This window comes from Anguilla rostrata, chromosome 9 (assembly GCF_018555375.3).
Source record: "Anguilla rostrata isolate EN2019 chromosome 9, ASM1855537v3, whole genome shotgun sequence".
Classification (NCBI taxonomy): domain Eukaryota; kingdom Metazoa; phylum Chordata; class Actinopteri; order Anguilliformes; family Anguillidae; genus Anguilla; species Anguilla rostrata.
In genome coordinates, this window is record NC_057941.1 from 46,870,286 (window position 1) to 46,894,930 (window position 24,645).

Sequence of the window (24,645 nt, forward strand, 5' to 3'; positions counted from 1 at the left end):
AATACAGGACCGGCCACCGATGTGTTTTCTGAACAGTTGGCCTTGGCAATTTTAGCTAGCGTCCTGCAAACCGTGGGCCAGGGTTGGTAAATCAAACTGATTATGTAACGGTTATATTTGACTGATTTGGAGAGAACTCTGCTAAGCATCTACTGTACATTGACAGTAAAAATGGACTGTCAGAAAGTGATTCACCTTCTGCTTTTTTCCTGTTAGGTTTTTTTTGAAGTGCTACCTCAACACGGGTTATTTTTATTCAACTTCATCTTCAGTGATGTGCTTGAAGAAACTGGGTCTGGGCAAGCTGACTGCAGTTGGTTGATTTGGTGATTTGGCCAATGATATTCAGGTGTTCTATGGACCAATACATTACAGCCACATAACCACACAAAATAAAATTTAAAAAAATTGTGTTAATCTACCCAAGCTGTGTAGTTAATGATTTTGTAAAAAAAAAAAAAAAGCGTATTGTTGTGAAGAGCCTAATTCAAATATAACAGTAACGACTTGGGATAATTTCATTCCACGGCCATCTGCAATTCTGTGATTTGTGCCTTGAAAGAGAAAATTATTCAAAAATAAGGTCATTCCACTAGAACCACTAAAAAGGTGGGAAGAAGCCTTTCACTGCAGCCGGTAAAAAAAGAATTGACCGGACCTTTTATATCTAAAATGTTTGGGTTTATACTTGACATTAGAATGTCAAGTGTTGAACGATTCCTATTTAAAAGATTTAAAGAAAGGCTTTTTTAAGTTGGTGGTGCAATACTGAAAATTTCCAGCAATTTTCTGAAATGCATTTATTAAAAAACAAAAAAACAAAAATACATACCGCAGTGCTTTATGCAACGCAATACAAGTCAGAAAATTCACTCTGATGCCACAGGGATGTCTAGTTATGACCAGCAGGAGAGCTTTCACGCAGCGGTTATTTCAACATAATCTATATTCATACAACTGTATTCCATTCTTTAAGTGTGTCCTCCCTTCACTAGTGGAACTGCTAAATTATCTTTGAAAGTGTTTTTTTGAGATCAGTGAACATATTAGGGCAGATTTTGATCACTTCTTTCAAGATCCTTCAGATACTTTGATCTGTATTTATGGACTGCCCTCTGCAATGCAAGCCACACATTTTTGATTGAGTTGAAGTCCGGAGACTGAGATGGCAAAACAGTAATTCAGTGATCAGTTAACCATTTCTTGGATGTTGAGATACGATTAGGATCACTGTCTTGCTTAAATTTCAGTTTGAGCTTCCTGGCAGGGGGCAATATGTATTGGCATTCCCTAGACCCCTGTCATAAGTTTTGTGTTTACATTGGACTCTGCTGTGTGTGTATCTCGTTCTTCTGGTTTGTCATCTGATTGGCTGTTTCTGTCTCTGCAAACAGTACCATCAGTACCAACTACTGTACATGCAGTGTCCTTCTGGGGAAACCTTTGGCATTTTAAATTGTGTTTAATATTCTTTAAAAAAATTAATTCTATTCATCAACATGTTTGACTTTTAAAGTTAGTTCAGTGGTTTATGTTAAATGTGCTCAGCTAATATGCTAGCTGTGTTGACATACAGTTGCCTCATCTTCTGGATGATCCAAGTGCTTTATGGAATTAGAAACAGTTACTTGGTTACAGGCATTTATAATAAGAACACACCAGATTGGTCCGTATGGACGGCTAATTGCTTTTTAAAAGCTTACCTGGGCATTAAGAAACCTGCAAAAGAAGCTTTCCTCAGTTATTTAAACATTATCACAATTCACGTCATGGTAAGTTATAAAGTTGCTTGTACATCAACATTTATGCAATATCTGTTTTCATGAACAAAGCCCCATGCTTCACAATCTGAGGAAATGGCTCATCTCATATTTTTGCAGTCTAACATCAGAATGCCCTAAAATATATATGCATTAACCCAAACACAAACATTTTAGGGATGCAGCATATTTGTCAGATAACCAGTGCTAACCTCCGATGCGGAACCTTAGTGAATATGGAAAAACGCTGTTTGTCTCATTAGCATCTATACAAGCCATGCAAATAATTAGTAAATATGGCCCTTTGTGTCTTCAAAATGTGTCCTCTTTGTTCGCATTTATCAAACATTTGAATAATTGTTGAGGGCACTGCAGTTTAAACAACTTTTAGAAATTAATTTTTGAAGGCTGTGCAGTTAAGGTGACTTTCAAATGGAAACAGCAGAGCCATCCCCTTGGATTTTAGTTGAACATAACATTGTTTATAACGGAATAAATCTAAAACTGCGGCCCTACTGTCAAGAACAGGTCTGAGAGGTTTCACTTAAAACCCACACTTTTTCGTGCCATTGCCTTTGCGTAATTTGTTTTGGAGGTGAAATTTGCCAAGGCAAAAGAGCCATTGAATTGTCTTCATATAAATTGCCTCTGTAGAGAGGTCAAGTACCCTTTGGAGAATAGTATGGGACTTTCATTTAAAAAAGGTTTGTTTTTTTTGTGGTAGCTGTGCGTGTGTGTTTGGGGAGGGGGGGGAGGGGGGGTGGGTGTTAGTGCAGTTCATGTCTGGGACTTTAAAAAGCTTCATCATCGAGTGGATGAAACACATGCATTTTGGAACTGTTGAATAGCCAGCCACAACAATATCATCCATATGATTATTTAATCCTCCAGCAATGCAATCTTTAAGAATAAAATAAAAACGGCTTTTTAATATAATATTCTTTTTGCACTTTTTTTTCAAACTTAGACTGTCCAATCCTATTTAACACCCATTCAATCACTGTAGTTCCAACTGTCAGTCAGGGTGATAGCAGTCTTTAAAATGTGGGGAGTGAAAATCTTCTAGTAAAAATCCAATAAACATTGTCAAATGTACCAAAACACCCTAAAAGTTTCAGGAAGTCCTTGGGTTACAAACGAAAAAGCACTGAAAGTTAGATGAAGATACCAAAAAATCAAACTTTGTCCCGAACTGTTGTGCAAAGAAGAGTCATTTCTATACTGAACAAATAATAGTAAGCGGATATGTATGTAGAATTACTGTATACATGTTTACCTTCTTTTGTGATGATAAACACAAACCTCAAACAATTTTACAAATTGAGACAAGGCTTTTATTCTGACTGATTGTTCCCCGCCATTGAAACTCGTCCAGTCGTTACATGCACCAATGAGAATGGAACCCCAATGTCACACCACATGCTCCTCCTAGCTACAGGCCAAAATGTGCTGCCGTCCAGCTATGGGACATTCCAGCCCGGGCAAACAGACAACAGCTTCCCCCTAATTCAGAATGCCATTGGTCTGCTGCTATCAGCATGCCAGAGAATTTCCCTGCTGTTCTATACAGATTTCCACCAGCCACAGCCTCTGGAAATTCTATCACCTACTGACGGTACACCTGTCAGTCAAGGACATGGTTCTGTCTGTCCTGTCTTAAGTCTGTTAGCACCTCTGCAGACCCTTACTAAAGTGATTCTCAGCTCTGGAGCCTTTGGTGGTCTGGCAGCTCCTCTGGTTTGTAGCAATGAGGCAATTAATTCAACCCCCCCCCCACCCAACTTCCTGCCCCCCTCCTCAGCAAAAGAGGCTGACCAGATGTTCTCTTTTCTCAGGATACTTTTTTGGGGGGGTTTTGTGACCGAGAATATCTCTGCAGGCCGGATCTCTAAATTCCACAAAAAAAAAAAAAAAAAAAAATATAGTTAGGTTTTGCTTTGAGCCATTGACTGTATATGAGCAAACAGCCATTGACTGTATATGAGCTTATTCTTCTGCCCAGTTGGCTTTGCAGAGGTTAGGTCAGAATAGTGTTCACTGTGTGAACTGTGTTCTTGGCTAGAAATAGCTGTACAAAATAAGTATTGTACCTTACTGAACCTGTGTTTAGCAGTTGTCTATGACCATGAAATGCACTTTTTGTACGTCGCTTTGGATAAAAGCGTCTGCCAAATAAATGTAATGTAATGTAATGTAAATAGCCTAGCATTATTATCATAATATATATATATATCATAATACTCACCCCTGTCCACATTTTAAAAAATTCAACACATGGTCACCCTTGTCATACTCATTGCCTACCACCTAGTACTTACTCTGTAAACCCTGTGACATCTTATGTTCTGCTTGAAGGATGTTTAAGTGTCACGAAGGGTATTGTTGCACTTGTAACACATTAATATGTTCTCTGTACTCATCACTGCTGCTAGTAAACAAAATAATTGAAACCCCTGGGAAAATGAGGGGCAATAAATCCTATACAAAGCAGAGGCCACCACACAGATGTGACTCAGGCAATAATTAAGGAAAAATCATTCTCAGAGTCAAGTATAAAGGCGCTGCACAGACCTGGTTGTCTATAATTATGGCTAGTGTGGCTTCACGAGGAGACCTCTGTGAGTTTGAAAGACGATAACTGATAATAAAACACTTCTGTGGCCAAGACAGCTGATCATGCTGATATTTCACATATTCTAAGGCAATGTTAGTATGGAACTCTGAAGGATTTGTCAGTATGGAACTCTGAATTATATAAATAATATATATATATATATATATATATATATATATATGTGTGTATATATATATATATATATATATATATATATATATATATATATATATATACTACTTATATATACTATATAGTATATATATATAAAGTATATATATATATACTATATATATATATTTTATTTAACCAGGTAAAAGTCTCATTGAGATTAATATCTCTTTTTCAAGAGTGACCTGGCCAAGACATTATTTGTCAGTATGGAACTCTGAGGCATTTGTCTGTAGCAACTGCAGATCAGCTGACTGCAAAAATCAACCTGCAGCAAGAGAAGCTAATTTAATCACACGTCTACAGGCTTCTGTGTCCTGTAGACTACCTGTATAATGTAGGTATGTTGCTTTAAAATATAACTGCTTGCCAGTTTTGCTAATTAGAATCGCTGTTTTGTGCTTCTACAGTATTTTAGCAGTGCTTTTCTGCCTGATGCTCACTGGCTGTTTCAGTGATTGTTCTTTAGTAAGGCCTTGCTTCTTATGTTCTCCTTATTCTTGTTACAGCTGAAATATTCTTTGATGTATCTTGTGACGATGAAGTCGCTCTTCATAAACGCGTTTGCCACATGCAACAATTAAAGGCTAGACTGCGTCTCATTATCTCCACATAATTACTATTTGATCATCTCAAAACCCTGAAACAGGTAATTGGTGATGTTTAGATTACATTCACCCCCCCCCCCCCCACCTCCCCCCCGCCCCAAACACTGAAAAACTGACTAGCCACATTATAGATACTTTGTGATGTCGAGCTTCAAAAAAAATTTGTCCTGATAATGTTTAACAAAATCATTGTACGGGACTTCCAATTATACTTGGGTATTTTCTGTGATAATTCAAAGATAAGCTTGATAATACTGTAGTTTTGAAGTCCTTGCAGCCTTATATAATCACGTACTGATTTATTCTATAATGCGCTGTGGTTGCCCTTCGAGTCAGAACATCAGAGACTTGATCAAACCTAGGCTGGTCTACGTTTGATCAAATAAAGGTGTGGTGGGAGTGTGCTGAAGCTTGCTTGTTTGCCTGTGTTCTCATTGATTAAATGAGGGATTAAAGCTTGTTTTAATTATATTCATTATACTAGTATTCATGAATATTAAACCCAATCAAGGCGCGCAATTAGTTTTCTATGAATAGACTTTAATCCGCTTTGTTTACATTTAATTTGCTGCTTTACATCAACTTTGAATATCTGAGCCAATGTTGTTTTAACGTATTCCGTTGCTTAATGACTCGCCGCTGTTGATGCGAGTTGCTAATGTTGGTTTTATGAGAATATCTCTGTTCTAATCTGCGCACTTGTTGACACATTCCTTTCCGCAATTGTATTCTTCTGTTTACATAGTCAACTAAGCATTTGTCTGACAAACAACCTGGTACAATAGCATTCTTACCAGCCTGGTGAAAATGGTAGACGAATAGAAAAGTTGTTCGCCCAACCCTCACCCCTCACTGTGGCAAAAACAAAGACACAAATTGGAAGAAAATAGGACTTAATTTGTTTTTGCTGCTGAATTTAATTCCATCATTATGCGATTATATCTTGCATTATTTCAGGAAGTAGCGCTTCATTACTTTACTCTCCCGTTCTGGTAACAATGAACAAGATTTTTGCATTCTCAGCATTAATTAAAATCGTAGAGGCATGTTCTGGAACCCCAAACGGGCACTACTGGCTCATTAAATTCAGTTAGAGGGGCAACAAGCATGCATGTTATGTCCAATCATTAGCCTTCCCAGCCCTGCCCTGCTTCACTAATCTGTGATGACATTTAGTAAAACATCCAAGGAACCAATGAGGTGGGAGGAGAACAATATAACACGCACACATAAATTATGCCCTGTGATTGGTAAACAGAGGTTGAATGGAACATTTAACACAGGAACTTGGAAGCACTGAAAACAAAAGCTGTGCTGTTTTTTTTTTTTCATATATATACATTTTTTTATTTCTCAGTTTTTTCAGTGCGCGTAAACAAGCCTAGTCCATGTGGGAAAACAATATGGGAACATGTCACGGTGTGGGCCTGCAGGTTTGGACATCATTATTTATGTCACAAGAAAGACCCTGCTGCCACCAAGAGTACTGCATGGCTATTTTTAGAGATCGCATTAAAAAACGAGTTTTTAACTGCCATTGAAAACAGACACATTTTTTTTTTGGTGGAGGACATCATTGATTTTCTTTGACTTCAGTATGTTGAATTATTGACTAAGTGGAGAGCACTTTAAGTTTCTGATTGCTGATTACAGTGCCACTTATGGATCTTCAGTCTAGTCAAGAGATCCTGGGCGAATCTAAATATCTATCCAGTGCCATAAAGCTGCAGACCCTAGAAGCTAATTGTCCTAGCTTTCATGTGACAGCGAGCTGAAGATAAGAAAGGAATCATTAAAATATCTCAATATACCAGAGGGTTTCAAAATGGCGTCATGGTCTGGCTTCACTTCCTTTATGAGAACTGCCCCAGTGAAAAATCAGCATTTAAATGGCTTATATACTAAACTTCACTGCACATTTCCCTGGATAAACACACATACACACTCACACACACACACACACTCACACAGGCACGTCAGCAGCAAACAGCACTATCCAAAGCAGTATGTTAACTCTTTTACCGGTCTGGTTTGCTTTTGAAGGAAATGCAACACTCAGCACAATTCAATCACATAATGAACTACCATAATGAACTTCTTAATTTTCATTTAAACACCCAAGGAAGAAATGGGACTTAATTCACGGTGACACCATTAGGGACTAGGGCTGGTATGGTCTCCTGAATAGATGTGTTTGACCTTTCCATAACATAACTATTAAGCTCTAAGCCAATTTTACTGTCCTTTCCTCTCCACTTTTATCATTAGTAACCCACTGTGTGCTGTCTAGGACTCACCCTGTTGGTACATTGGAACAATCTGATTGAGCATGCAGTAAAGTAACAGAATCTTTAAGTGTGCATAAGCTTCAATCAGTAGGAAGAACAGAAAGAGGAAAGGGTTGTGAGGGTGTTGTGGGTGGGTGTGGAGGCAGGGATCTTGGCGGGCAGTAGACATCTGGATGACATTTTGGGTCTTGATGGCCGTGGATGAGAATCTGTCCAGCCGGAGTTTGGAATATAAGAGACAAAACCTGGTGTCAGCCATTGTGTAAAGGTGGCAAGATAAAAGCAGCTAATGGCTTGAATCCCAGAATCACCATATTTTTATTATTTATTTCAAACTGCATAGATTTTTGATTTACCATTGATGTAGACCCAGTATAGAGCAATTATGCTGTATATCTGTTTCTATGAAAAAAATGCTGTTTTTTTTAGCTTACTTACTGTAATTGTGTGTGTTTGTGTGTGCGCGCATGTGTTTTGTACATTTTAATTGTCGAAGACTGAAGTGTAAGAACAGCTAAATCATTTATGAACTGATACATCTGAATGTGTTAGTCTTGTACAACAACTGCAAACTACAAACATATTTATTCGCCCACTTTTTATATCTCATTCCTGGCAGGCACATTCAGGGAGGGTGTGGAGTGTGTGTGTGTGTGTGTGTGTATGCTGGGGGAAAGCAGTGGGCATCATTCATTAATGATGTCTTACTAACTGTTGTACCTTATGCAGAGACTGTTTTTGAGCCTCTAATTGCCCTGGTCTGCATAGACTTGTTTATCCAGGGTTGGTTGGCCTTGAGGCTGTTGATTAGCACATTAGTGCTAAAGCAGCTGGTTTTCAGTGTAGTAATGGAAACTGTGCGCACCATGGTCTGGTACTCCTGGCAGTGCTCTTGCCATCAAATGGCCATTTGCACCACGGGATGGTGTAAAATGGCCGTGTCCCTGATAAGAATGGGGAGGCTTCTGTTGTTCCGGGGTAGTCCCTGTCTCATCACATAAAAGTAACACCTCTGGTGAGTCGCCAACTCAGCATTAAGTTTGCTCCTCCAATCTGATGACTGTGCAGCTCGGCAGGTGGACTCCAGAGTGAAAGGAAACAGGAGGGGAACAGAGGACATTGCACAGATTAAACCGGTCTACAAATATGATTTGAAATTCCAAATAGCGTCCCATCATATTCAGTGCAAATGCGCATATAGCTTGCGCAGGAAGGTTCGCGTTTGAAACGTGATATTTGGCATTCAGAGTTCAGCTATCTGAACGTGAAATTACGAAACGTGTATTTGAATATTACCCAGCAGATAAGCATGATCGTGATAAAAGGTGTACATCAGAAAAGGCCTGAGTATGAGCCACACAACGTTAGAAGCGGAACGAATCGAGTGGGAGTCGTCTCCGTGTTTCATCGTACATTAAGACAATTAATCAGGATGAAGCACGATCCAAAGCTGTTATTGCTAATGAGGTGGCGGTGGACGTTAGCGAAAGACTGGAGGAATCGCGGTCACCTTGCCCCCTTGCCCCACGCTCTAACAAGCTCAACTGCTCCGCTGCAGTCTTCTGTTGCAAATGGGTTTCTTTTTTTAAATCACTCACAGCCAAACAAAGACTCTGGCACTCGGTGCCAGAAAAGGCGCATACAAGAAAAACAGACTACGCATTAAAGCCCGATTAGTCACAACCGAGGAGAAAGAAAGTTTGAAGGACGACCTTGCTCCTGTTTCATGCGAAGGGCTGAAGAGGCGGCAGGCCATGTTATTGATCTATGCTATCATTAGTGCTACTTGGATTCTGGTAGCTGAGCGTTATTTGGTGCGTATAATGTTTAAAATTTGTTACGCCAAAAGGTGTTGAAGTACCACCCCTCCGTGACCCATCTGAAACTCTGAATCAAAGTCTTTTCAGTGAACAATGCCCCCCTCCCCCCACCCCTTCCTCCTCTATAAATTGAAATAATTCTGTTGTCCTTCTTTGTAGTTTTCCAAGGGCTTCTACATCTTTCACATTTATGCTTAAATGTATTCCGACAAAACCATGTCCACCGTCAACGTACTCTCCTCGGAGTCATACTTAGTACATTTCTTGGTGCTATATAGCCCAATATCCTGCATGTCTCTTTTAGATACAGCACAAGGCCTAAACAGATGGATAAGTATTGATAGAATACAGGCGTGTGGGTTATATCTCTGCGACAACCCATAATAGATAAAATGTCGGAAAACAGAGTCCACTTGGAGTACTCTTTCAGAGTTTATCTCTGTGGAACGAGAATGCTTTACAAACTTTACGCACGTGGCAGCAAAGGAAGGCCAATGCAAAAAGGTCATCCCGTTCGTTACTGCTGTGCAGTGCATGTTTCTCCTCTACCTATTCATTGCATAGCAATTAGCATGCGTTGCCATGGTTATGAATTTAATTCAATAGCTAATGGAAGCAAGGTTGGATAAAATGAAGATGGCGAAAAAAATGCGTAACATGATATAAACATATTCTGTACGAAATGACCGTTGTGAAATATCGACATGCGTTACATTTAATTGCCGAATGTCTCCTTTTTAAAAATAGAGATGAGGGCCAAGATGACATCCGTGCAAAAAAAAAGTAGGGCGTCTTGTTGAGAGGAAGCAGGAAGTAAATACGTACATTGTACCTCTCAGCACTGGGGCCACGGTCAATGGCTCTAAAGACCTGCACACATGAACAATCTGCGTCATCGTCGCAGCAAAATCGACATAGAGCCTTTCTGCTGAACAGGTTACTCTACAGTTTTGGAGTCCTGATCAATGTGGTCACTTCTGGCACTACGATCTTTACTTCACTCTAGTGTGTTTCTTTTGCACCTCTGCACCTTGAACTAATGCACTTGTTGTACGTCGCTCTGGATAAGAGCTGCATCTGTAATGCTGTAATGATGTAATGTAATGCAATGCAAGAGGCCCCTTTAAAGTACAGCATTACATGACATTTAGCCATTTGTCTGACACTCATACAACATAAATGTTATGTGTCCATTGTAGATGCAGGAGAGAGCTTTTCTAAGTAGCTTTTAGGTTTATTTATTTTTTTATAAGTACACAAAATGTGCAGTTGTGAAACAAGTAAACTGTATATATGACCTATTTTGTATGAAATCGCATTGTTAATATTTCATATGCTTTTGCTTTTGATCTACTTATTGTTTGATCTCCTTTTTCTAAACCTGTCTCCAGTTTTCAGAATGGTTCGGAATTTTTCAGAATCAAAGTAACCTTCGTTCGTAGCAAAAATCTTTCAGAAAAGAAAGACTAACAGTCGCACCTGATCATGATTAAATGGCACTGTCAGACCGCTGAAGCCAAAGCCAGAGAGGAGATATAATCCCAATCGAGTGGTGAAATCCCATCTCCAAAGTTTTGATTAAACCATCTCAGGGAGCGGAAGCCAAGTCGCTCTCTCCTGACCTGAGGTTGAGCGTTGACCTTGAGAAACACCGCCCAGGACCTCCTGCTTTTAAGCCCTCCAGTGGCTATGAGTCCAGCGTGGATGAAGCAGGCTAAACCGGACGTCCTCTTTTTTCCCAGACATTTCCTCCTTTTGGGACCGAAAAAATATACTTCCAGGCGGGATTTAAGAATTACAAAAAAAAATGTTTGGTTAGGTTTTGCGCATTCCATAGACCATATGCAAATTAACAAATAGCCCAGTATGATGTCGCCGACACCCACCCCGGCTCCTGTCCTCTTTTTAAAAAATCACCCCTCTGTAAGACACTTATGGAAGTGTGACTTGCATTACTACATAGTACTGCGTAAATTAATTAGTTTGGATGACGTGTAATATACTGTAATAGTATTGTGTCTGGAAAAAGAACATGCTAGCAACAAGGTTAGCCCTCACAAATGTACCTCTACATTTTGATAAATAAATAAACGAAAGTAAAAAATAAAATCCTTGGTGCAAAGTTGTGGTGGAGTCTTTATAAGCTTTTACGTTCAGGCATTCCACTCAGCTGCTGTTAAATTTGTGATGCCTGTTATCCTGAAGAGGCCTCTTGGAGAGACACATCTCATTAACAGCACCAGTGTTGCCAGGTTCCCCTTGAGGACCAGCATGCCCCCTCTCACCATGTGACACAGTCACCGTGTCATACTTTGGGTGTCCCGTAGAGACTTCCAGCCTGCTGCGAATGCACTCAGCTTACCAGTGTACAAAAAAAAGAAAAAAAAAGGGCGGTGCTATTAGAGAATTCACCCAGCCTCCACTAATACTGCAGCACTGAATCAGTGCTTGCAAGCAGGGCATGACCCATCCTGAGCAATAGGGACTATTATAGGCTGGCCGCATGTACATATCACTGCTGTCATGATGTCATGCATGTTTAAACAATCCCATTACTTTGAATCCTATAGGAAAGAATATAATGATGTACTGGAAAAAAGTTTTCGGTGTGAAATCAACTCTGATTGAGTGCTTTAAACTCTTTGATAGTGTAAAGTGGGCTCATTTAAACTCTGTTTGGAGATTTAACACTCAGAGTAGACGTGAGGGAACTGCTTCACCATGAATCACGCTGTGTATCTTCCTCTCCTGTGCGTTGCTTTCCATGTTGCTCATGTTGGTGGTGACATGAAAGTGTGACATCAATGAATTCCAGCCCATTGGTAAATAAAATGTCCAGTGTTACAGTAACTCAACTCTCACAGAATCCAACAGGAACCCTATGTACTTTGTAAGAGTTGATTTTAACTCCCGAGTTTACTGTGATCCTTCTTGGATTCCATTACGCCATCAGATAATAACAGCGAGAGTCAGACTCCTCGGATCCCATCTTCTCTGCGCTGAGCAAAGCAAATAGTCATCTCGCCACAGCATCTTGAGGCGTGCCGCATTGTTAAAGCTGCTAGCGTGTAGCCGGTACAGGTGTGGAGATATCACACTCGCGCGGAAGACTGACTCACACCCTTCCATTCTTCTTCTTCTTCAAAAAAATAAATAAATAAAGATGCGCGTGACCACTCAATCTCAGCTCATATGTGGGTTAATTAAGGAACCCCTTTGATCTAACACCCAGGTGTGTCCCAGAAGGCTCAGGTGTGCTCGTAGTTTCGATGGCAATTGTCTGTACTATACTGGCATACCCACTACAGGATCTCAATCCTCACTGATAACATCGTTCAGTTTTATTCTGTTTTGTTCTCTGCCTTTAATGCACATTATGCAAATGGAGACCATTTAACGCTGCCATTTTCATTATTAGTTCCACTGTGTTTTCCTTAAAAATCTGAAAGGGCTCTTCTTTGCAGTATTGCTAGCCTAGAGCAAGGTACAAAATAGAAAATCCTTAGAGCCTATCCTATTTAAAACAGGAGTTATGCAGTTCTAATGGTTATATTGAGTCTAGTGTAAAGGTAGTGCATGCACCATTGAGAGCATAAGTTCTTAAATATGGAAGTGTGTGAGCAGAAGAAGGATTGAATCGAGGCATAGAAATCTTCTCACTAAATTCTTCTTTATTTTTAATCTCTCCGCCACTCGTCCACCCCGAACCTTCTAATGATACCGCTTTGCTTTTATATTTAATGTTGCGTAGACTCCTGCGATATTGGATTCCGTCTTTTCCCACCTCTGCTCATTAAGAGCGCGCGGACCCAGACAGTTGGCGATTATTCGTCTGTCCGCCTCGTTGGGTGGAATTAATGGCATGGGCGGTTTGGGGGGCGGGGGGCGGGGGGGGGTTTGGTGGTGATGTCATTCCTTGACCACCGCCCATTTTGAAGAGCCGTGACCCCAAGCGTGACCCCAACGTGTTGCCTCCGTGATCCCTGAACTGATTTCGGAAGTACACTCTTTTTAATTTAGGCTAATGTATTGCCTGGAGGTAAGCCCTCTCCAAGGGAAAGACACTCCCATAGGGACCACATTCAGAGCCGGTGTGTCTGGCTACGAATGTGATGACCCTACTTAAACGCATTATAACATCATTACCATTTTTATAGCACCATTTTTCATCTGCAAAAATGTAGCGGAGACCATCCACCATTAAGCTCTCATTTGCACATCCTTTGTCACCCCTTTCTACTGCGTTTCTCCTCTGGATTCCTTTCCTTAGGCTTTGGATTATCTGCTGCTGGAGTTTCCATGGGTGTTTTGGAAAAAAAAAATCTAAATAATCAAATGCACTGTTTTCTTGTTTATCCCATTTTTAACGCTGTGTGCTATGTCAGCCATTTTGTACACATTTTTAAATGTTGATTCTGTCATTCACATGCAAAATTGAGTTCACAGAAGTACGCATGAAGTGTGGTTTTCATGCTCTGGTAAATCCTCTATACTGCAGACATACACACAGTATACTTTATAATTAGTGTTAGTGCGCAAGAGTAATCTGCCAGGTTGACTGCAAGCATATAGGTCTCTTTGACACCATCATCTGATAGGTTAGACCTTTTGATGACTATGGAGGTATTGTTTTCGTATTTTAATCAATATCATGACATGTTTTTTAAATTTTTTTTTATTTTATCAGAAGACCCAAAGAGAGATTTGTGACCAAAGTGTTACACAGCACTCTCCACCACCATGATCAAAACACCAAATGAGGGAATATCTTTTGGCAGAATGCTATTCCGTCCCTTCAGTAGCATTCCAGAGACTCGTAAAATCTATGCCAAGGCGCATTGAAGCTTGTTCTGGCGGCTCATGGTGTCTTATAGTACAATATACTGATGTAGATAGACAGGCAGATAGTACTTGGGGCACATCTCAGTTTAAAAACTGACACTTTAACACTTTAGCATTTCTGGGTATTTTGTATTCCTGAAATTCAGAGATAGAGAGCTTTCTCGACAAGGAAGAGCAGACACATTTTTTCAACTCTTCAGGGAGCTACCAGGATGGCAAATTAGGGGAGGGGAGCACAGCCCACCCCGCTGCACTCATGGAGGGAGCAATTATTCGGTGACTCACTATTCCATCCGGGTAGTGTGTGAGGCAATTAGAGGGGTACAACCCAATGTTAAACGGATCATTAGATGGCAGGAGTCTAAACAAATGTCACATTTCCATATGGGGTCTGCCCCAGCGCTCGACTAGGAGGGCCGGCTGCCGGGGAGAGAGGGAGGGACAGAGCAGGCCCGTGCTCCTCTAGCTCTCCTGATAGCCTGCAGGCAAAACAGCATGCTGGATTTCCATCAAGCAACACCCATCCCACATATTTTCATGGGAATTTCATTTCCACAGCACCCACCCTCAATCACCTCCCCCCGTCCATACCCACCCCACCCCCTAGCCAACCCCCCACCCCCAACCCCCCAACCTCCCCCTCGCACCACAACACCTCCCCAACCCCCCATTCGCACCCCACCCCAACCTCCCCCCATAGCCCCCCCTCATCCCACCCTCATCCCACCACCCCCCCAACCTCCCCCAACCTCCCTCATTCCCACCCCATCCCCAACCTCCTCCCCTCCCCAAAGCCACCCCCCCTCCTCCAGACCAAGAGGTGTCCAAATACTTTTGGTCATATAGTGTATTGACTTGGTATTTTTTCAAGGAATCATTTTTATTGAAAATATTTGATAAGACATTGGTTGCATATATATCTATACGTATGTTTGGTTACATATATTAAATACAAATTTTCATATAAATATGTACATAACATATAAAAAGGGCTGCAATTCTTACACAGATCACCCAGTATGGATATAAATGCCCTAAAATTTGAGGTGACAGTCTGCTTTTCAACCTCATACTCATTGTTTCATTTCAAGTTCAGCGTGCTGGGGCACAGAGCCAAAACAACAACAACGACAAAAAAAATGATGTCACTGTGCAAATCCCTGCGGACTGCACTGGATATAGACACACACTCAAAAGCAGGGGAGAAATCGATGCCTCTTTCTGGATGACAGCCGTGACAGACGGACCCCGGGGTGCCCATAAAACCAGAAGCAATCAAAGCCGGCGGCGGGGGGGGGGGGGGGAGGAAGGATTGCTCCTTTCTTCCGCGCGGCGAAGAGGCCGACTCCAGATCAGCCCCCAACCCCCCCGTAATCTATCTCTCTGATTCTGATCTGGGCACGGTACACAACGTACCTGCTGCGGCGGGGGTGAGGGGGGTGGGGGGCGCCAAAACTGCCGCGCCAGCATCGGGGGGAGAGACGGACGTGTGCCGGAGACCGCGGGAGGGTCACGCGCGCACGCGTCCCAACGCCACCGTATCGCGTGCGACCGAAGCTAGACAACGGCGATCGGTTAGAAGTTTTGTGCACAGAAACAACGGCCTGAATTCAATCACATATTACATTACACTACAGGCGTTTAGCAGATGCTCTTATCCAGAGCGACTTACACAACATTTTACATAGCATTTACATTGCATCTATTTATACAGCTATATATATTCTGAAGCAGGTTATGTACCTTGCTCAAGGGTAGTGCCCTACCTGGGAATCGAACCTGCAACCTTTAGATTACAAGACCAGTTTCTTGCCCATTATACTACACTGCTGCTCCGAGTCTAGTTAGTTTTGGCGACCGCTGACATCAAGCCTGTGTTTGTGCAGAACATTTTTAAAAAATATGAAATAACACATATGTATTTGAAGCCCAAAGGAAATCAGTGACTCAATGGTGGTGGGGGGAGGGGGGGGTATACTGCAGGTAAGGGGTGGGTGGTTGGTGGGCTCGCCAGACTTTTGATTTTAAATGCTTGTCCATGTAAGTGCAGTTTAGCCTGCGTTAAATCAACATTTGTCATTGTCACATTAATGCATCTTTGTTTTTACAGCAGTTCGGCCACAAAGGTTAATGGAAGCTATCGCATTTATTTGCATTTTCATATATTGCATTTACATATATTTACCAGAAATAATGCATACGGATCAGAAATAAATCCACCCCCCCCCGTCCCTCCCTCCTCATACTTTGTAAAGTCAAAGACAATCATGGATTGAGCACGTAAAAGAACCAAAGACCGGTTCAGGAGGGTGAGCCTGATTTCAGCCTATAAGCTTCCACTGTTATGTGTTCTCTCATGAATAATTAATCTCATGAATGATTACATAATGCAAAATATGAGCTATAAATTCCACTATCAAGGACTATTTCCTCAACAAACCCTTGCTGTTTCACACAGCATGAACATTGCCACCCCTGCCTGTCCTGTCCCTGCCCCAACCACAAAAGGTAGAATGAAAAGAAAACATGGGTTACAACGGGCAGTTAGACCCACGCCAGGCTAGATTCCCCTGCTCACCCGTACAATGAACGCCTGGTCCTCCATGCTTCTCTCCGCAGAGAAGTTCTCGACCAAGACGGTAGAAGAAGTTCTACTCTCAGTTCTCGACCAAGACAACCCGCCGTTGGCATTCCCCATTCGCACAGCGCTATCTCGAGCTCTCTCTGCGTAGTAACGGAATTATATTTGGAGCGCGGGACCGCAACGCGTTTATACGCTGCGATGCGGAGCGGTTGCCGTTAACGACGCCCATTTGAGGAATTAGGCTATTACTATCAGCTCCGACAGTCAGGTGTTTGGAGCACCCCCCTGTCTGTAAACAGTGAGTCAGCGCCACCTTAGAACCTTCCAGCTTCTGAGGCATACCTGTAGAGCTTGTTTTGCTCAGATAACTGTGCCTGTCTGCTGCTACAAGACAGCAAAATTAATTAAGAAGGCATGGTAGTAAGCAGGCATGTTATATTCAGGAACAGAAGATGAGATAGGGGAGGTGGAGGGGAGCGGGGGGTGGGGGGGGGGGGGTAAAACAAGCTATAGCATGTTCCTTCTGGTTATAGTGTCACAGTGATTATATTTCTCAGTTCGCACATTAACCTTGATTATTTTTCTCTGTACTGACTCTGAAGGGTCTTTTGTTTGTTTGTTTTTTTGTTTTTTCCAGGGCCCAGTGTCTGTGCGGTTTTTTTATTTGGTCCTGGGGAAACCGGATTGAATTGACTTGGTTCCGTTATTGCTGAACTATATTATTTGCTGACATCTCATTTAGCTGCCAGAAAAACCTAATTCTTGGGTCAATATGAATGTCATTTTCCTCAGATTCATACAGTAATTTTCCTGACATTCATATGGTACACTATGAAGACGTTTAGAGGTACAAATGAAAGCTCAGCAAGACAAGTTATGCAGGAACAATGGTTGTACAATAGCCATTATTGCATTGGGAATTTGAGCGGTGTTCCGTTAAACATTAATTTAGCTGTAATGATTTTTTTCATCGCATACATGTTTTATAGTATTTTCATACCGTTAAACAGCATGTAAACGCAGTATCCACATTCTCAACAAAAATCCAGTAAGCCGCCCGCCTCCAGTTGATCAATGTTGTAAATTTGCGACACAATCAATTTCAGTAAATGAGTTTGCGGTTTAATTTGAGCACTGTGTCAAACCCTTTCGGATGTTAAAGTCTTTGAGACTGTAAGGCGAGGACATCCATTTTGGCTCAACCCGTAGAGCTGTCCTCAGAAGTGCTCAATTGTGACAATGTTGTCAGCCCCAAATATGATCAACTACAGCACAGGACGAGCGCTTTCCCGTCGACTTTATAAATGCAGCTTATGAAATAACAGCCAGAGAACTCCCCCCCACCCCCCCACCCTCCACCTCCCGAACCTGTCCTGGGAGGGGGCGGGCCACAGAAGGGTAGAAAAAGGAGGGCAAGAGAGAGGAGAAGAAATATAATTCAATCTAAATCCTCATCGATCTTCCTCCAGTTATCCCCCTCTCTTCCCCCCACGCTAAAGTGTTTTCCTATTGGCAAATCTAACCGGGACCCGGTAATAAATCACCGGCCCGGCTCTGCAGCTCGGCCGAGATGCCCAAAGACCCCCCAATTGGATTTCTTTCCGCCACCGAGTGCACCCTGACGCCCGCTCCCACTCTGGCCCGGTCCCTCCGCCAGCACACAGAGGCCCGGGAAGAGCCTGGCTTTGAGCGATAGCAGTGCCTCCCCCACCCCCATCCGTCCCCCCACCCCCAAATAAACACTGCTCGCTGACCCGCGCTGATCCCCCCTCTTTGTTCCGGCTCCGATGACTCACCGACACCGCGCCACAAAGCCCCCTCCTCTTACCGCATCACAAAGGCCTCGTTAGGCCCCTCCCCCTGACAGTAAAGCATTGCGTGGACTGCGCTATGGAGCGCGCTCAGTCTGCATATCCGCTCCTGCCCGCGTGAGTTATTGGAGAGCAACGTAATCTCGCCTAAATACTTAACTGGACGAAAACACGCATTGCGTACTGACAGCTGGGCTTTATGACCAGATAGTTATATTAAAAATTGTTTTAAGTCAGTGAGAGAAGAACGAACGCCAGATGCTGGCATTTATAAAGTAAGAATGGAGGAAGATCTTGTCCGCCTTCTCTCGATGTAAATGTCATACTGTTCTAACTAGTTTAAAAAACAAGGGGAAACTTTTTTTTAAACATCATCACATCATATCAGTACTATTACCTACTTCTGTCAGCCCTGACAGGTACTTACAGTTTCGATACATAAACTAATTACATTTTTATTTAGTTTCTAACTGACTGTTTATGTCTTGACAGTGTGCGTGCTTGAAGTTAGATGAATATCACTTTTTACAACAGGGCGAATGTGCATCCATCTGCATGCCTAAGTAACATATATAATGTGTTTTCGTTATAATGAAGTGAGACTCTTTGCCTCAGGCCAAATCAATGGGCTTTTCTGAGTTTGCTTTAAAATGTTCCTGAGTGCAATTAGCTTGAACGTGTCTGAGTAAAACAAAAGATAATTGCGAGAAGTGCGTAGAACCTTCTGGCGCATCTTCACATTACCGCCCTGGCCCCGGAAATAAAAAACAAACACAGTTTATTTCAGTCGTTGTGACAGTTACACAGCTCACCTAATTATATTTGTCAAAAAGGAAAATTTACGCTTCGATGTGACTGAGGGACCAATGTTGAATTCAGGCGTCAGTCTGTTAATAGAGATACAGTACATTTTTAGAAGAAAGGGTTCCAAAAGGCTCCTCTGTCTCCATGGAGAAACCATATCTAGTTCCAGGGTTCTTTGTCAATCAAAATGGTTAAATCTGGGAGCTTTCACACTTTTCACGCAAACCATAGAGGGTTCCACACAAACCATAGAGGGTTCCGTAAAGAACAAAAAAAGGGTTCCCCAATGAAGCCAAGCCAAAGAACCTGTGCAAAGTAATGCTATTTTATCCTATACGCTCTCAAAAACACTATCCTGTTAGATGCAATACCCGAATGCATTTCCGTGCTAACTGCTAACATTACATTGATAGAAACCACGGGATGAAAGCGGAACGAACGCCCCTCTTTTTTTACCGGGTCACCGCTGGACCCGGGCTTTTCGATCGCGATTAAGAGGGGGCCCCGCCGCGGGTGAAACGTTTTGGCGAAACCCATCTTCGCTTTTTCCTTTCAAAAAGGAACTTTTTTTTTTTTTTCCCCCTCCGCCTCTGTTCCTCCCTTTTCCCCTCTGTGGTTATCGGAGGCTCGGCGGGGAACATCTGGTGCGCTGCCATGTGGAGATGGCGATAAGGGCCCTGCGCGCGCGCGCGGGAAAACCGGGGGGTGTTTTCCATCAGCAATAAACCATTTTTATGTATTAAACAGATGTGAGGCTGAGAGCGACCGAGCATGACCGCGCAATTAATCTGCTAATAGCGCCGCTTAGGAGAGGAGAGGAGCGCGCCGGCGTGGGGAGAATTATTAGCAAAGAGACGGCGGGGCGGCGTGTGTATGTGTGTGTGTGTGTGTGTAGGAGTGTGTGTGTGTGTTTGTGTGTGTGTGTGTGTGTGTGTGTAGGAGTGTGTGTGTGTGTAGTGTGTGTGTATTTGTGTGTGTGTGTGGATGTGTGTGTGTGTGTGTGTGTGTGTGTGTGTGTGGAGTGTGTGTGTGTATGTGTGTGTTGTGTGTGTGTGTGTGTGTGTGTGTGATGTGTTGTGGTGTGTGTGTGTGTGTGTGCTGCATGTGTGTGTGTGTGTGTTTTGCTGTGTTGTGGGGAGTGGTCTGTGTGGTGGTTTTTGTGTGGTTGACGGTGGCTGTGGGCGGTGGATGGTGGGATTTGGGGGTTGAGTGATAAATTCAGTATAAATACACTTTGAGGAAATATCTACCAGGACCATTAAGCCATTAATCTGTAAAGGTGGTCCGAATTGACTGTGGGACAAACCCTCCTCACTTCAGTAAACGGCCGCCCAGACTGAGATGATTTTACGCAGGCGTTATCTCGTCTGTAAGCGTTTCACTTGGAAGCACTTGGAAGCGCGAGCTCTTTTTTTATTTATTTGTTTATTTTTGAACAAACGGTGCGGCACTCGCCAAAACAAGCTTGTCAAACTGCATTCACGAAAGAAACTAAAAACAAAACAACAGCAGCCTTAAAAATATTCATAGATTTTTTTTTTTCCACACATGTTAGGAGACAGGAATATATACTATGGATATAAATGATTCAGCACAATTTTCCTTCTGAATTAAAGATTTATTGTTACCAGCTGTCCGATGCCCTTCATAATAGAATCGTTATAAGGGAAGTGTTTCCCTTTCAGATATACATAACCAAAGTTTGATATGTTATTTCATTGTTTTGTACCTCCCAAGATTCCTGAGCTCAAGTCATAGATTATTAAGTACCTTAAATCATCACTAGATTTTAAATTAATAACTGTATTATTATGGTTTGGTGTAAACTCCCTTCCTTTGCTGTTTTAATGCATAAAGACCAAAGTGGTGATGGGCATGTGTTTTAAAATGTTTTCGCCTGAATTTAAAAACAAAGCTCATTATTCTTTTTCAGTTAAATGTTCCTCCCAGAACCCCTATTCAGCATTCAGTCAGTCTTATTGACACATCAAAGGTCACAGACAACAACAAGCGTCGGAACAAAACCTCTTTTCACCGAGAGTGTTGTGAGATTTCAGCACCAAGGACAGCTCCTCAGTGAACTCCTCCTGTTTCAGCACCTTCCGTGAACCCTCTTGTCAAACTCTTAGAATTTTGCACTGAAACATATACAAATAAGACCCTTTTGGCATATATATATCTCTACACTGGTGTTCGCATAATATCAAACTTGTAAATGGTGATGGCATAATTACTTTCTTATTTCCAATTAAAAGAGGAGGGCATTATTGAGACTGAGTTTTGTTGGTAGCAGGGACAGAGGGACGGCTACGGCAGCCATTGTTCTGTACTGTAATTAAGTCACCTTGAAGGGCTAAACAGTGGCACGCTTAGATAATAATTAAATGTTGGCGGAATCTCGGAGCAGGGACCCACTTAATCTTTAATTGCCTGTCCGGATCCATCACCCCCACGGCGTGACAGCTGTCAGAACTCGCGCAGGTCCTGCACGGCCCCGAGCTGTCAGGTTGCCACGGCGCCGGGGCCCTGCCGCCTCCCACTTACCTGTTCTTATTACGGCGGCGTCTTCGGGATGACAGCCCGCCCCTCTCTCTCTGCGGTTCTTCGCGGCGCAGGCGGCGCGTCGGCGGTGCTTTCTGAGCCTCCTGCACTCCGAAAAGCTTTGACTGTGACCCGTCCTCCCCCTGCCTCGCTGTCTCCGCGGGCCCCCCGTGCCTTTCGCCCGTCCGTTGTCAGGCTCCGGAACATTCCTAAACGCAGGCGTTTGCCAACGAAATCGGATTCTATAGACAGAAGAAAACATACCAGCGATCCGCGTTTCTACAGTTAAATGCCCTTTTTTTATGCAATCCGCTGTTATGCTATAGTGTTGCCGTTGCTGGTCTCCCGGCGGCATTGCGCTCTGTTGTAGCTTTAACGAGATTTCGTGGAGATTACATTCTGCGCTTTTGGGCCACATTTGACGAGGACTATTTTTAAGACGTGTGCGTAAAAGTCCATTGACGAATCGCCGCAAACAGGTTCGGCCTGACAGTCAGAAGTGTGAACGGGAGACGGTATTTTAACAGCGAAATGAAAAATGTCGGCGACGAACGGCAACGGTGATGAAGGTTTATAAGCGCGGGTGTAAAATGCCAGTGTGTAGCACACACGGTGTATTCATAGAGATAAATATCTGAGCCGGGTGAGTGATTGAAGGCAGTAGATAAAAGGGCAAATTGGCAATTTCATAGCAGTGGGCGCACAGTAAAATGCTATTAGCGCGTGTTTTGCTAAATCCGCCGCGCCACAAAGGGAACCGCGATGGAATATTTCGGCGGAAACGTAGCGCGCATTAGCATTTTTATGCCGAGCCGTTGGGAGACCCCCCCCCAGTTCCGACGGACCCTCGCCTCTGTGGGCCCCGTCCGATTTCTGCGGTGATAGGATCTCGCGTCCCAGGCAAATTAAATCCCGTTCGAGTCGCGGTCGAAACGTTGCCTGTTTTATTTCGCTAATCGTTGGACGTCCGCTTCACGTCTGGCTGAGAGCACAGAGCTGGGGACTCGTTTGTCTTTGAAATGTTCCAAAAAAAGTCAGGTGATTTTATCTGAGATATGGATAAATAAATAAGATGGATACACCCTCCCTTTGGTCATTTCAAACAATTATTTTTTTCAGCGTTTGCTGAGCGGTTGACCCGAAACTGCGCACTGTTTTATTGACGTGTTGATCATGTTACCTAGCCTTTGGTTTTGCATTCCGAGTGAAAAGATTAGCCGCGCTGGCTGTGGTATGGCCAAAGCGAGGCGTGTGGTAAGGCCAAAGCATTAGGCCATTATCAGAAAATCCTAAACAAATATCAGTCAGTGTTTATCCACCTAAAGACTGCAGTCAGCAGGCCCCACTGTATCAGAATAGCGTTGGAAATTAAATTTAATCTTTATACGAGTGGTTTTAACTTTTGAAGGACTTTTGGCAGTCGGTCAATAAGCAGGGCTCGACAACTGTATTGCATATTCGAGAGTAAACACCGCGCATTCCCGGCTGCCAATCAACGCAAGCATAAAAATGGAACCGCTGACCTCTTCTCCTTCCGTGATTTTAATTTTCGCTGCTTCTCTCGCTCTCTTCCCCCCCCCCCCCGGCCTTTTGTGTGCGGACGGCACAGGTTAGTGGCTGACGGCCAACAGACTGCACCTTCCAGCTGAAAGACTGAGCGCTCTGTCCTGTCTCCAGAGCACCAGCAGGCACACCGTTCTTCATGACTTTGCATTAAATTGTCTGGTCTGTTATGTAGTAAATGTGTATACTTCCTGTGATAAACTAAATACAGTTTACTGCTGGAATCCATAGCCCATTAAAAAAAGATTTCAAAAATTTAATTGCTATCGTTACATGCAGTACACCAGTGTGCAAGCAAACACACACATGTAGACACACACACGTGTGTGTGGACACACATGCATACACACATTTGCGTGGACACAAACACACATACAAACACACACGCAGACACACACACACACACACACACACACACACAAATTCAATTAATTTACTTCAGGCCATTAAATGGAGAATTTAGTTCCGGTCCGCGCTGCCAAAGCTCGGCCGTTGAACCTTGTGATCTTTTCCTGGGAGCAAAGTTATGGGAGGAGCGGCTAATGCATGCGAGCTCCCCCTCCTCACAGACGCGCGGCGAGAGCTAGCAGCAGCGTCTGCAGCGGCGGCAGAACAAATGGAATTATTTATACGAGTGCAATATTTATCCGGGATCTCTCTCTCTCTCTCTCTCTCTCTCTCTCTCTCCGGTGGGGGTGGGGGGTGGTGTAACGTACGCAGAATATTAAGAGCAGATTATTCTTCCCCGCCTTTATCGTCCGCTCATTTAACGGATCGGGGCAAACACTCCGGTCCGGTTTAGCGGTACTGTGAACCCGGGGCAATTAAATACAGCACGCGCCGCTAACGCTAACGGGCTGGCGGGCGCTGCGGTAGCGCTAATCCTCCGGGAAGGACTTTGCTACCCAGAGCGCGCCGCGAGTCGCGCGTGCGGCCCGATATCCAATTCGACGGAAAATCGGTTGTCGGCTTGGCGTCTTTTTTTCACTTCGACAGGCTCTCCCTCTCTGAGGCGACTGTGGCGCGGACGTGATTTTATGGCTTTTTACATTTTTTACGAGCAGGAAAAAAACAGCCCAGAAATACACACACATTTCGCGATAGTCGGACGATGTTTACCACTCTTTCTGTCGTTTTTTTTTTTTTTTTTTTTTGGTTGGCACCCGTGTGCCTCTTCTCCTACACTGCTGGGAACAAATTACTTGCTTGACCGGCCTTTTTGGCGGGCCCGCGGTCACA